General features: G+C 47.9%; 1 protein-coding gene across 1 annotated transcript in view; it reads left to right on the forward strand.

The window, feature by feature from the left end:
- Positions 1 to 2,351: 2,351 nt before the first annotated feature.
- LOC126262414 (UDP-glycosyltransferase UGT5-like) overlaps positions 2,352 to 12,378 on the forward strand; it is a 115,235-nt gene continuing 105,208 nt past the window's right edge. The window contains exon 1 of the mRNA XM_049959042.1: positions 2,352 to 2,386. The gene's annotated coding sequence lies outside the window, so the exon portion shown is untranslated. The remainder of the gene's footprint in view (positions 2,387 to 12,378) is intronic.

Consider the following 12,378-nt stretch of genomic DNA (forward strand, 5'->3'; position numbering starts at 1 on the left):
GTATTCAATACTACGAAATTCTTAGTGAAAAAGTTACAGTTATCGATTTTTATGTTCGAAGTCATGTACACCAGCAAAGACTCGCAGACTGACTTCTAAATAACAGTATATATATATATATATATATATATATATATATATATATATATATATATATATATGCTACTTTGAATGCTGTTGCTGTTGTTGCTGCCACTGAAGCCTCTCCAGCTCCAACTCATCCACTATTTGGAGGACTCATACTGAAACAATAAGATGAAATGCATTTAATATAGCTACTATGAAGCTCGTAGTGGAATAAAAAGTTACAGTTGCTGATCAGCTTAGCATGTAATTCACATTTCCTCAGGCATTTTTCGCCACTGGTGTTGCTACTGCTATTGCCTGATGGCACTGCAACACACCTCATGTTGGTACAGAGAAAATGACGACGAACCAAACAGAGTAGTAACACACGATGGAGGAATTAAATGAAGCTGACCAGACCGTGAATGATAGCAGAATGGGGCCAGGGTAGGAAGGGGTAGGCTATATAGACTCAAGCTCTGCCCACTAATTTGGTGAGAACCAATCAGATTGCAGTATTCGGGGATACCTTGGTCGATATGTTTGGATGGGTTGGTTCACACATGCACACATAGAAGTAGCCACTTGAGGTGACAAAGGACGTCACCACACACAGAAAGAACTCTGGCTGTGGGTTGATGTGGCTACGAGAACGTCATAAAAAATGAGCACATTATTCTGAGAGACCATGGTCTGCTCGTCTGGACTGGCTGGATGGAATTCTGCCATGCATTTGCACACAACAGGATGTCGACACTTGAGACGTGCTAAGTCCAGGAGACAGCTGGCACGTGACCACGCAATGTCCTCGCTGGCACAGCTCATGGCACATCTGCCCTATTGTCTATCCAAAGACATGACTGGAAGATTTTTAACAGTGTAATGGTTCAAATGGCTCTGAGCACTATGGGACTTAACTTCTGAAGTCATCAGTCCCCTACAACTTAGAACTACTTAAACCAAACCAACCTAAGGACATCACACACATCTATGCCCGAGGCAGAATTCGAACCTGCGACCGTAGTGGTCGCGCGGTTCCAGACTGCAGCGCCTAGAAGCGCTCGGCCACCCCGGCCGGCTAACAGTATAATTACGTGCGGCGAGTTATGGTGACATCGATTTCGTGACTATATTCATTGTTTGACTGAAAATGAAGCGATTTATTTAATTACTTCTTTTTGGTGTATTTTACTAGTCCTGCATTTTCCAAAACAGCAGAGAATTATGAGCTTTCCGCACCAAATAAAAGAGAGATCCAACCCCTGTGAATTTAATTTTATAAGTACATAGTATATCTTTTGCTATGTAACTGACGTTGATTTGAATTTCCTGTCATGGGATCCTTTCTCTCCAGGACAGACTGAGTATTTTCCCGCCAGTTTCCAAGTGGGGGAGGGTAGGGGAACTTGGGGATATACCAGAGGAAACTCTCAACCTTCCGAACATGCCCTGAAGGCCCAACGGTGCCGACCGGCCGCCGTGTCATCCCCTGCCCGCAGCCGTCACTGCAGGCGGATATGGAGGGGCATATGGTCAGCAGACTGCTCTCCCGCTGTATGTCAGTTTCCAAGACTGGAGCCGCAACTTCTGAATCAAGTATCTCCTCAGTTTGGCTCACAAGAGCTGCGTTCACGCCGCTTGCCACCAGTGGTCGGCAGACTGGATGGTCACCCATCCAAGTACTAGCTCAGCCCGACAGCGCTTAACTTCGGTAATCTGACGGGAACCGGTATTACCACTGCGGCAAGGGCGTTAGCGTTTACCAGAGGGGAAGGGATTAGTTAATTTTTCGATTTAATTAAATAGTCAATTAATTTGATATCGAAGGTGTTATTGTATCGGCAAGTGATTTCTGACGGGGTGAGGGATATGTAGGGTGAGGGGGAGGGGTTTCTTAGAAGGACGGATTTTCCCCAGGGAGTCACAAATCAATTTAGTTTGCCCCTGAATGTATGTAACTCAGACTAAGGAATTGTCTCAGAACGAACACCATCTCACCAATGTCAGCTTAATTTTTACGTCAGACCTGTGGCTGCGCAAAAATTGCACACATAGCCCTTACCAAAGGGAGTCGCGCCATAGAAGCGTAGATCGTTTGTGTGTGTGTGTGTGTGTGTGTGTGTGTGTGTGTGCGTGCACACGCTAATCGAGGAACTCTGCCACTGATTAAATGAGTGCCGTCCCCGGGCGGTGGCAGCGCCGTGAAGGGAGGGCAGTGAGCCGTGTGGGGCTCCCAGTGACCGCGCCTGCGCAGTGCTCTCCGAGACCTGTGCCGAGCGGGCAGCTGCAAGTACTGGGCCTTCCACGAGGCGGTTACCCCGTAAGTAAACAATGCTAAAAACATGTTTCACTGAGTGGGTTCGAGATGCAACGGACTTTAGAGACCGGAACTCTTCAACCTATAACCAGATGGGCTGGTGGCAGAGCAGACTGAAAGCCGGTCGCTACATTAAGGGGGGACAATGCAGATCGTCCTTAGGTCTAGTCAGAACAGAAAATCACAAAATTCGAATGTTACAAACACAGCTATCACAAGCTGCATAATTAACAACAAAATGTTACTAGAACCCACACTACTCTGGGCCCGGAGAAGTGCAGTTTGTCGATTAACGTAAAATACAAAAGTTGCAGGTAGAGTAAAAAGTTTTGTATAGCCCCGTGAGATGTGCATAATATGCCACAGGCCAGTTGATCGCCGGCCGGTGTGGCCGAGCGGTTCTAGGCGCTTCAGTCTGGAATCGCGCGACTGTTACGGTCGCAGGTTCGAATCCTGCCTCGGGCATGGCTGTGTGTGACGTCCTTAGGTTTAAGTGGTTCTAAGTTCTAGGGGACTGATGACCTCAGATGTTAAGTCCCATAGTGCTCAGAGCCATTTGAACCATTTGAACCAAGCCAGTTGATTAAAAGAGCGTCAAAGAGATTCCTCGATCCTAAAATGAAATGAAATAAAACATGAAATCAACAATTAAGAGATACGATAATGCTATATATTTCAGTAGGTATCGTGCATAATGCAATAAAAGAAAACATACAAATGTGAAAAGCAATCTCACAAAACAACATGCTTTGAACATTTTCGATGTATTTGTATGTTTTGAAACATAAATGCTGGAGGTACCCTTATATGGCGAGAGGTGGGAACAGGTGATACACCCAGTAGAACTGTCGAGCGTTATCGTCTTGGTGGTTCAGGTGTCATGGTGTGGGGAGGCATAATGTTGCATAGGGGTACTGACCTCCTGTTTTTGAACACGCTACACTCACCGGTCAGCATTATTGTGATACTGTACAACTTCCCCACGTACGTCTTTTCACGAGTGCATTTATGGCTGACAAAGCGCGGCCGTGTCGAACTGTGGAGTAGTTCTCGCAACCAGAAGATATTCGTCGAATTGACTGGCTTGCGCTTTCCCCAGGCTTAAATGCCATCGAGCACGTGCGGGTTGCGTTGCAGAGACGTATTGCTGCACTTCCATATGCGCCAACGTTCATCCAACAGTTGTCAATTGCGCTGTTGGAGGATGGAACACCAAACCTCAAGAACTCCTCACGAACCTAGTGCCGAGCGTGGGAGCGCATTATTGCCGACCGTGATGATCACAAGCCCTATTGAAAACCACGTCCCACCTTTCTTAATGTGCAGGGGGACCATCATAAATTCCAGTGACTTCACTGTGATTACCGTCTTTGAATAGAAGTGTCATTCGTCTCACTGCGTATTTCTTCCTTTTACCTTCTATACTGCACAGTGGCGCTTCTGTCTATGAATCATCGATGTTTCATTTGAACTACACTCCTGGAAATGGAAAAAAGAACACATTGACACCGGTGTGTCAGACCCACCATACTTGCTCCGGACACTGCGAGAGGGCTGTACAAGCAATGATCACACGCACGGCACAGCGGACACACCAGGAACCGCGGTGTTGGCCGTCGAATGGCGCTAGCTGCGCAGCATTTGTGCACCGCCGCCGTCAGTGTCAGCCAGTTTGCCGTGGCATACGGAGCTCCATCGCAGTCTTTAACACTGGTAGCATGCCGCGACAGCGTGGACGTGAACCGTATGTGCAGTTGACGGACTTTGAGCGAGGGCGTATAGTGGGCATGCGGGAGGCCGGGTGGACGTACCGCCGAATTGCTCAACACGTGGGGCGTGAGGTCTCCACAGTACATCGATGTTGTCGCCAGTGGTCGGCGGAAGGTGCACGTGCCCGTCGACCTGGGACCGGACCGCAGCGACGCACGGATGCACGCCAAGACCGTAGGATCCTACGCAGTGCCGTAGGGGACCGCACCGCCACTTCCCAGCAAATTAGGGACACTGTTGCTCCTGGGGTATCGGCGAGGACCATTCGCAACCGTCTCCATGAAGCTGGGCTACGGTCCCGCACACCGTTAGGCCGTCTTCCGCTCACGCCCCAACATCGTGCAGCCCGCCTCCAGTGGTGTCGCGACAGGCGTGAATGGAGGGACGAATGGAGACGTGTCGTCTTCAGCGATGAGAGTCGCTTCTGCCTTGGTGCCAATGGTGGTCGTATGCGTGTTTGGCGCCGTGCAGGTGAGCGCCACAATCAGGACTGCATACGACCGAGGCACACAGGGCCAACACCCGGCATCATGATGTGGGGAGCGATCTCCTACACTGGCCGTACACCACTGGTAATCGTCGAGGGGACACTGAATAGTGCACGGTACATCCAAACCGTCATCGAACCCACCGTTCTACCATTCCTAGACCGGCAAGGGAACTTGCTGTTCCAACAGGACAATGCACGTCCGCATGTATCCCGTGCCACCCAACGTGCTCTAGAAGGTGTAAGTCAACTACCCTGGCCAGCAAGATCTCCGGATCTGTCCCCCATTGAGCATGTTTGGGACTGGATGAAGCGTCGTCTCACGCCGTCTGCACGTCCAGCACGATCGCTGGTCCAACTGAGGCGCCAGGTGGAAATGGCATGGCAAGCCGTTCCACAGGACTACATCCAGCATCTCTACGATCGTCTCCATGGGAGAATAGCAGCCTGCATTGCTGCGAAAGGTGGATATACACTGTACTAGTGCCGACATTGTGCATGCTCTGTTGCCTGTGTCTACGTGCCTGTGGTTCTGTCAGTGTGATCATATGATGTATCTGACCCCAGGAATGTGTCAATAAAGTTTCCCCTTCCTGGGACAATGGATTCACGGTGTTCTTATTTCAATTTCCAGGAGTGTATGTTACTTGGCAGTGACACATGGTGCTAAGCTTATTTCGTTCTTACGTTTTATGTACCATTGTCCGTGACAGTTATTACTCTGATGTAACATGATAAGGCCCAACCGTGGGAAAATGAATAATTTGCTGAATCACGAAATAAACTCTTTATAACCCCTAGCCGCGGCCGCGCCGCCGTACCTTTTGGCTGTGTGTCCACAGCGCTCCCGCCACCGCTGCTGAATGACGTTTATTTCTGCACGTGTTTTGATATTTACCGTCTGATTTGAAATGGAATGTCAAATGCGAAAGTATACATTGAAGTTCCAGTACCGCAAGAAGCTGTGTGGCTGGATTGAAGAGTTTTTAGCAAACAGAACACAGCATGTTGTTCTCAATGGAGAGACGTCTACAGACGTTAAAGTAACCTCTGGCGTGCCACAGGGGAGTGTTATGGGACCATTGCTTTTCAAAATGTATATAAATGACCTAGAAGATAGTGTCGGAAGTTCCATGCGGCTTTTCGCGGATGATGCTGTAGTATACAGAGAAGTTGCAGCATTAGAAAATTGCAGCGAAATGCAGGAAGATCTGCAACGGATAGGCACTTGGTGCAGGAAGTGGCAACTGACCCTTAACATAGACAAATGTAATGTATTGCGAATACATAGAAAGAAGGATCCTTTATTGTATGATTATATCATAGCGGAACAAACACTGGTAGCAGTTACTACTGTAAAATATCTGGGAGTATGCGTGCGGAACGATTTGAAGTGCAATGGTCATATAAAATTAATTGTTGGTAAAGCGGGTGCCAGGTTGAGATTCTCTGGGAGAGTCCTTAGAATATGTAGTCCATCAACAAAGGAGGTGGCTTACAAAACACTCGTTCGACCTATACTTGAGTATTGCTCACCAGTGTGGGATCCGTACCAGGTCGGTTGACGGAGGAGATAGGGAAGATCCAAAGAAGAGCGGCCCGTTTCGTCACAGGGTTATTTGGTAAGCGTGATTGCGTTACGGAGATGTTTAGCAAACTCAAGTGACAGACTCTGCAAGAGAGCTGCTGTGCATCGCGTTGTAGCTTACTGTACAGGTTTCGAGAGGGTGCGTTTCTGGATGAGGTATCGAATATATTGCTTCCCCCTACTTATACCTCCCGAGGAGATCACGAATGTAAAATTAGAGAGATTCGAGCGCGCACGGAGGCTTCCCGCGAGTCGTTCTTCCCGCGAACCATACGCGACTGGAGCAGGAAAGGGAGGTAATGACAGTGGCACATAAAGTGCCCTCCGCCACTCACCGTTGGGTGGCTTGCGGAGTATAAATGTAGACGTAGAAGACGTTTTTGGAATGGCACAGGATTTTCTGAGTAACGTATACACCGCGAAATTGAGGAACGATGAAATCTGCCAAAGGATTATGAAAATGGCGAATGGGGATACCACGCACAAGCACAGGCGAGGTGAGTCACGTTACCATTGGTTACGCTGGGTTACGTCTCAGAATTAGGCCTGGCGTACACTAAACAGGCCCTTTCTAAATTTAGTAGTGTACGTAGTAACTGCCGACCGGTGGGGCGGTAACACACACTAAAAAGTGGATAATGGTGTGAGAACTGTTGAAAACGATTTACAATCTCACATACCGTCCTTTATCAATATGTGTGGTTTCAAAGCTCTCGTAACTGTGTCGCAAGCCAGTGTACTCCCTGTGAGCGCTGACGTGGAAATGTCCGACGTTCAAGCAAACATTTCAATAACCTCGCAATCTAATGTTCCTGATCTTAGCCAGTCCGCCCTCATGCTTCATAGATGATTCAGTTTCGAAAGAATCTGTTGCACAGGAAGAAGCCACATCTTGTGCACCGTCGCACAACACTGCTGTCACATCCAACGCTCCTGCAACCGACTCTTTGAATAAATGTAACACCACAAACGACAACGACCGACAAATGACACCACAGGTTACAGACAATGGCACAGATCACACTCTGACGTGTCACGAACTTTCGGGTGTCACCGAACAAGCAGTTCCTACTTAAAAAATTCTAAAAAGCCCATATCCGAGTCCCAGAAAGATTTCCTCGCCTGACAAAAAGATACTTCGCATTGCCCGCGGAAGAACAACTCAGGCAGCAGAACAATTAACGCCGGTAGCCCAACAAGTGGCCGAAAGACTGAAAAACAGCCAATCTTAAAGTAAGGCAACTTCCGCAACTGCCACCTGGGAACCCAAGGACTCCGACGACAATCGAAGCATACCACCGGCTGATTCTTGGAGGATGGACGGTGAAGCGGACAGAAATGAGGGCCAACCGTATTTTTATGTTGAACTGTATGTGCTAATGTCAATGTGTGGACAGAGCGGCATTTAGTGGTTCAGCTATATTTCCTTCTCAATGACCGATACTTTCACGTACATCATAACAATGATTAACATTAACTGAATTCAGAGTGAAGTAATATTCAGAGCGCATACAGACTTCGTATATGTCACATATGTAGACGTCGCTCTCTTACAAGATGTCTGCGTAGAACAGAACGAACATCAGCAAAGAGGACTAAATAGGAACATCAATCCTACTACGAGACGGTATCCATCACTCGAACATAATACGGCTGACAAATGGACGGGGCATATCCTGTCGAGCCAATTGCATTCAGGTTGTCAGCTTATACGCAGCATCCGGCAGTAACCCCCAAGAGGAACGTTCTTATTTTTATAAAAATGACGTGCCTTTTTTGATTAATGAGTATGCCGCGAATTGTATCATAAGCGGAGGTTGTAACTGTATTATCTCGGCAAAAACTGAACTTCAATAAATGGGAAATTCTCGACCACCTCGTCTATGGATTGAAACTACTTGACACCTGACAAAAAATACACGGGAACCGCGTCGCATTCACACACATATAGCCTGCAATTCGGCCAGCCGAACAGACCGCATATACGTCTCTGCCGCTGTCGGCCGTAATATAGTGAAGAGCGGTATTGCTCCAGTTGGCTTTTCTCATTACAGTGCCCATCAATGCTACATGAACCTCCAATGGCCAGAAGTGTTTCACGGCAGAGACTACCGGAGAATGAACATCAGCCTGTTGCAAGACAAACAACTGGGTGCAGACATCCGGTCATGGGAGCAAGTAAAGCGCTCCAAAACCCAGTACAGATCGACTATTAAATGGTGGCTACATAGAGCCGAACAGAAACTTAGAAAAACAGTAAGAAGTTATTAGTCTATTAGGACAGACAAATAATAAAATTTTATTTCTCAAGTCTCCGTGAACTATACCACGCCACCGACATCACAGCTTATCGCTTATCGCTGTGTAAAGAAGTATTAGACGAAAATTACAAATCTGAATCACAAACAAATGGAAGGCACGATAACGCGATCCCAACCAAAAGACATCACATCAGAGGAAAAAGTCTCACTGTATCAGACTTTACGAACAGTGCGGCGGCAGAATGTGACAGTAATTGAAGAAGTTGTTGATGGAACAGGGGCTGTCGTTACAACGCGATATCTTGTCAGAAGCGTGTAACTACTACACAGAACTTCACTACAGGCAGGAGATCAGTGACGCTCTTTGAACCGAATTACTCGATGAAATAGTTTCCATATTGTCTAGTGACGACAATGATACGCTTGAGCCACAGTTCAGTGAAGACGATGTAAAACAGGCCGTGTTCAGCGCCGCGAAGCGAAACTCTCCTGGACCCGACGGTCTCGGTGCGAAATTTTATCAATACTACCGGAATATTTTGGCCCCAGCATTAACTCAACTTGCTAATGAATTGTGGCAGCCTGAATCTGTATCAGAGGAACTCAAAGAAGGAAACTGTAAAAGGATACACGAAATGCGCCCTATCACCTTACTTAACACAGACTTTAAAATCATAACACGTACTGTGAAGCAGCGAATGCACCCGGTATTACATAAAAATACTAGGAAAACACTAATATCTTGCGGTACCTGGACGCATTGTAATATCAGCTGCCTGCGATCTACTGTGATGTAAGGGGTGTCATCTGTACACTGGCGGGCAATAAAGACCCGGCGCGCTACTATTTTTAAACTTAGATCGCATAAACCATGAATATCTGATTAAGCTACCAGTGAAGACCGGTTTCGGACAACAATCCGTCAAACTGTTGCAGCACGTCATTTCCAATGCCACATCACGTATCTTGGTTAATGACCACCTGTCCGACAAAATTGTAATTACACTCCTGGAAATGGAAAAAAGAACACATTGACACCGGTGTGTCAGACCCACCATACTTGCTCCGGACACTGCGAGAGGGCTGTACAAGCAATGATCACACGCACGGCACAGCGGACACACCAGGAACTGCGGTGTTGGCCGTCGAATGGCGCTAGCTGCGCAGCATTTGTGCACCGCCGCCGTCAGTGTCAGCCAGTTTGCCGTGGCATACGGAGCTCCATCGCAATCTTTAACACTGGTAGCATGCCGCGACAGCGTGGACGTGAACCGTATGTGCAGTTGACGGACTTTGAGCGAGGGCGTATAGTGGGCATGCGGGAGGCCGGGTGGACGTACCGCCGAATTGCTCAACACGTGGGGCGTGAGGTCTCCACAGTACATCGATGTTGTCGCCAGTGGTCGGCGGAAGGTGCACGTGCCCGTCGACCTGGGACCGGACCGCAGCGACGCACGGATGCACGCCAAGACCGTAGGATCCTACGCAGTGCCGTAGGGGACCGCACCGCCACTTCCCAGCAAATTAGGGACACTGTTGCTCCTGGGGTATCGGCGAGGACCATTCGCAACCGTCTCCATGAAGCTGGGCTACGGTCCCGCACACCGTTAGGCCGTCTTCCGCTCACGCCCCAACATCGTGCAGCCCGCCTCCAGTGGTGTCGCGACAGGCGTGAATGGAGGGACGAATGGAGACGTGTCGTCTTCAGCGATGAGAGTCGCTTCTGCCTTGGTGCCAATGGTGGTCGTATGCGTGTTTGGCGCCGTGCAGGTGAGCGCCACAATCAGGACTGCATACGACCGAGGCACACAGGGCCAACACCCGGCATCATGATGTGGGGAGCGATCTCCTACACTGGCCGTACACCACTGGTAATCGTCGAGGGGACACTGAATAGTGCACGGTACATCCAAACCGTCATCGAACCCATCGTTCTACCATTCCTAGACCGGCAAGGGAACTTGCTGTTCCAACAGGACAATGCACGTCCGCATGTATCCCGTGCCACCCAACGTGCTCTAGAAGGTGTAAGTCAACTACCCTGGCCAGCAAGATCTCCGGATCTGTCCCCCATTGAGCATGTTTGGGACTGGATGAAGCGTCGTCTCACGCGGTCTGCACGTCCAGCACGAACGCTGGTCCAACTGAGGCGCCAGGTGGAAATGGCATGGCAAGCCGTTCCACAGGACTACTTCCAGCATCTCTACGATCGTCTCCATGGGAGAACAGCAGCCTGCATTGCTGCGAAAGGTGGATATACACTGTAGTAGTGCCAACATTGTGCATGCTCTGTTGCCTGTGTCTATGTGCCTGTGGTTCTGTCAGTGTGATCATGTGATGTATCTGACCCCAGGAATGTGTCAATAAAGTTTCCCCTTCCTGGGACAATGAATTCACGGTGTTCTTATTTCAATTTCCAGGAGTGTAGATCAATGAATGCCGTTGTACGCCATTGCGGTAGAACCCTTACTTCTTGTTCGATCGGACCTATCTCGGGAATAATTCCCTCCTGTGAGGTGTGGTTGCTGAGTTTGGTCTTTACCATGCTGCATTATACGTGCTGGCTGAAATCAGAACGTAGTTTTTTATCAAGCCCGCTTTTGACGGGTGTCCTTGCGCATGCACGTAAAAGGATTCGTTTCTCGATATCATGGTTAACTGAAGTAAATTTTTGTGCAGCGTACCTATTCAAACTGAAATAGAACTTAGCTCTCCTTTGTGTTAAGTACAGAGTTGTGTGGGAACGTGGATAATGGTATAAAGTGGTTCTTCATTCATCCGTGAGCATTCGTAGCTTACGGTATCTATCTCATTGAGTAATACGGAGCAAACAGATTTGGTGAGTTAATTTATGGATAAATGTGGTAAACGATGCTCTTTTGTGTACTATCTGAGACTGGATGTAGTTTCCTGTCGAGAGTTACTTATTATGTATGTCAAATAGCAAACACTAGACTGATTTAACAACAGTGTAGACATTCGTCTGTTTACTGCGTTGAAACTTCCTTTGTTCTTGGAACAAACAAGTGGTTAATCATGTTCACGACCATCTTTGGTCATATCTTGACTCCTTTTCCTGTTTACCTATCAGCTCTGTTTAAACAAGCGACACACTCCCCTCTTTGTGCCACACGTCACTGTCTTGATTTACGCAGCCTTTCAGTCTTTCAGTAATTATATGTGTTTTACTTTGTAGATGAATGCAGTTCCGCCAACAGCTCTGTTTTTCAGATCAGATCTCCAAATAAGTTTGTCGAAGGTCACTAGAAGTTACAGGTTAATATTTTTCTGGCGAATAATTTTGATTTAAGTGCTAGTTGAGACATACATATGCACTGTACGAGTGTTTGTCTGTAAGATGAACGTCTTTACATTAAGAATCTATTACCTTTGCAAATCTCCCTTGTTAGTATTAACTAACGGGCCTAGTACACGGCGTTGACGAAGCACGTATTTGTTCCAGGCTCCTGTCAGTCCACTTCGTCCTTCCCCGTTTGTCAATCTCCTCCCTCCTCCCTCTGTCCATCTCCCCCCTCTGGCAATCTCCTCTTCCCCCCTCTCTCTGCCCGTATTTCCTACTGTCTCTGTCCTTGTATTCCACCTATTCTCTCCATTCATCTCATCCTTTTCCCTTTCTCTGTCCATTTTCTCCTCCTCCTCTGTTCACCTCCACCTCCCCTTATCTGTGTGCATCTCCGCCTGCTCTGTTTCTCTCCTCCCCCACAACTTCTCTTTCCGTCTCCAAGTTACCATCCCCACCATAACTGCAGGATGGTGATTCTTACCTCCACAGGAAAACATTGAGTAATAAGTGTACCAAGTTTGGTTGAGATCGATCCAAAGGTTTAGGAGGAACATTTTTCCTATGGGTCTGACAGAGCACGCAGAT

Source organism: Schistocerca nitens, chromosome 6 (assembly GCF_023898315.1).
Source record: "Schistocerca nitens isolate TAMUIC-IGC-003100 chromosome 6, iqSchNite1.1, whole genome shotgun sequence".
Classification (NCBI taxonomy): Eukaryota; Metazoa; Arthropoda; class Insecta; order Orthoptera; family Acrididae; genus Schistocerca; species Schistocerca nitens.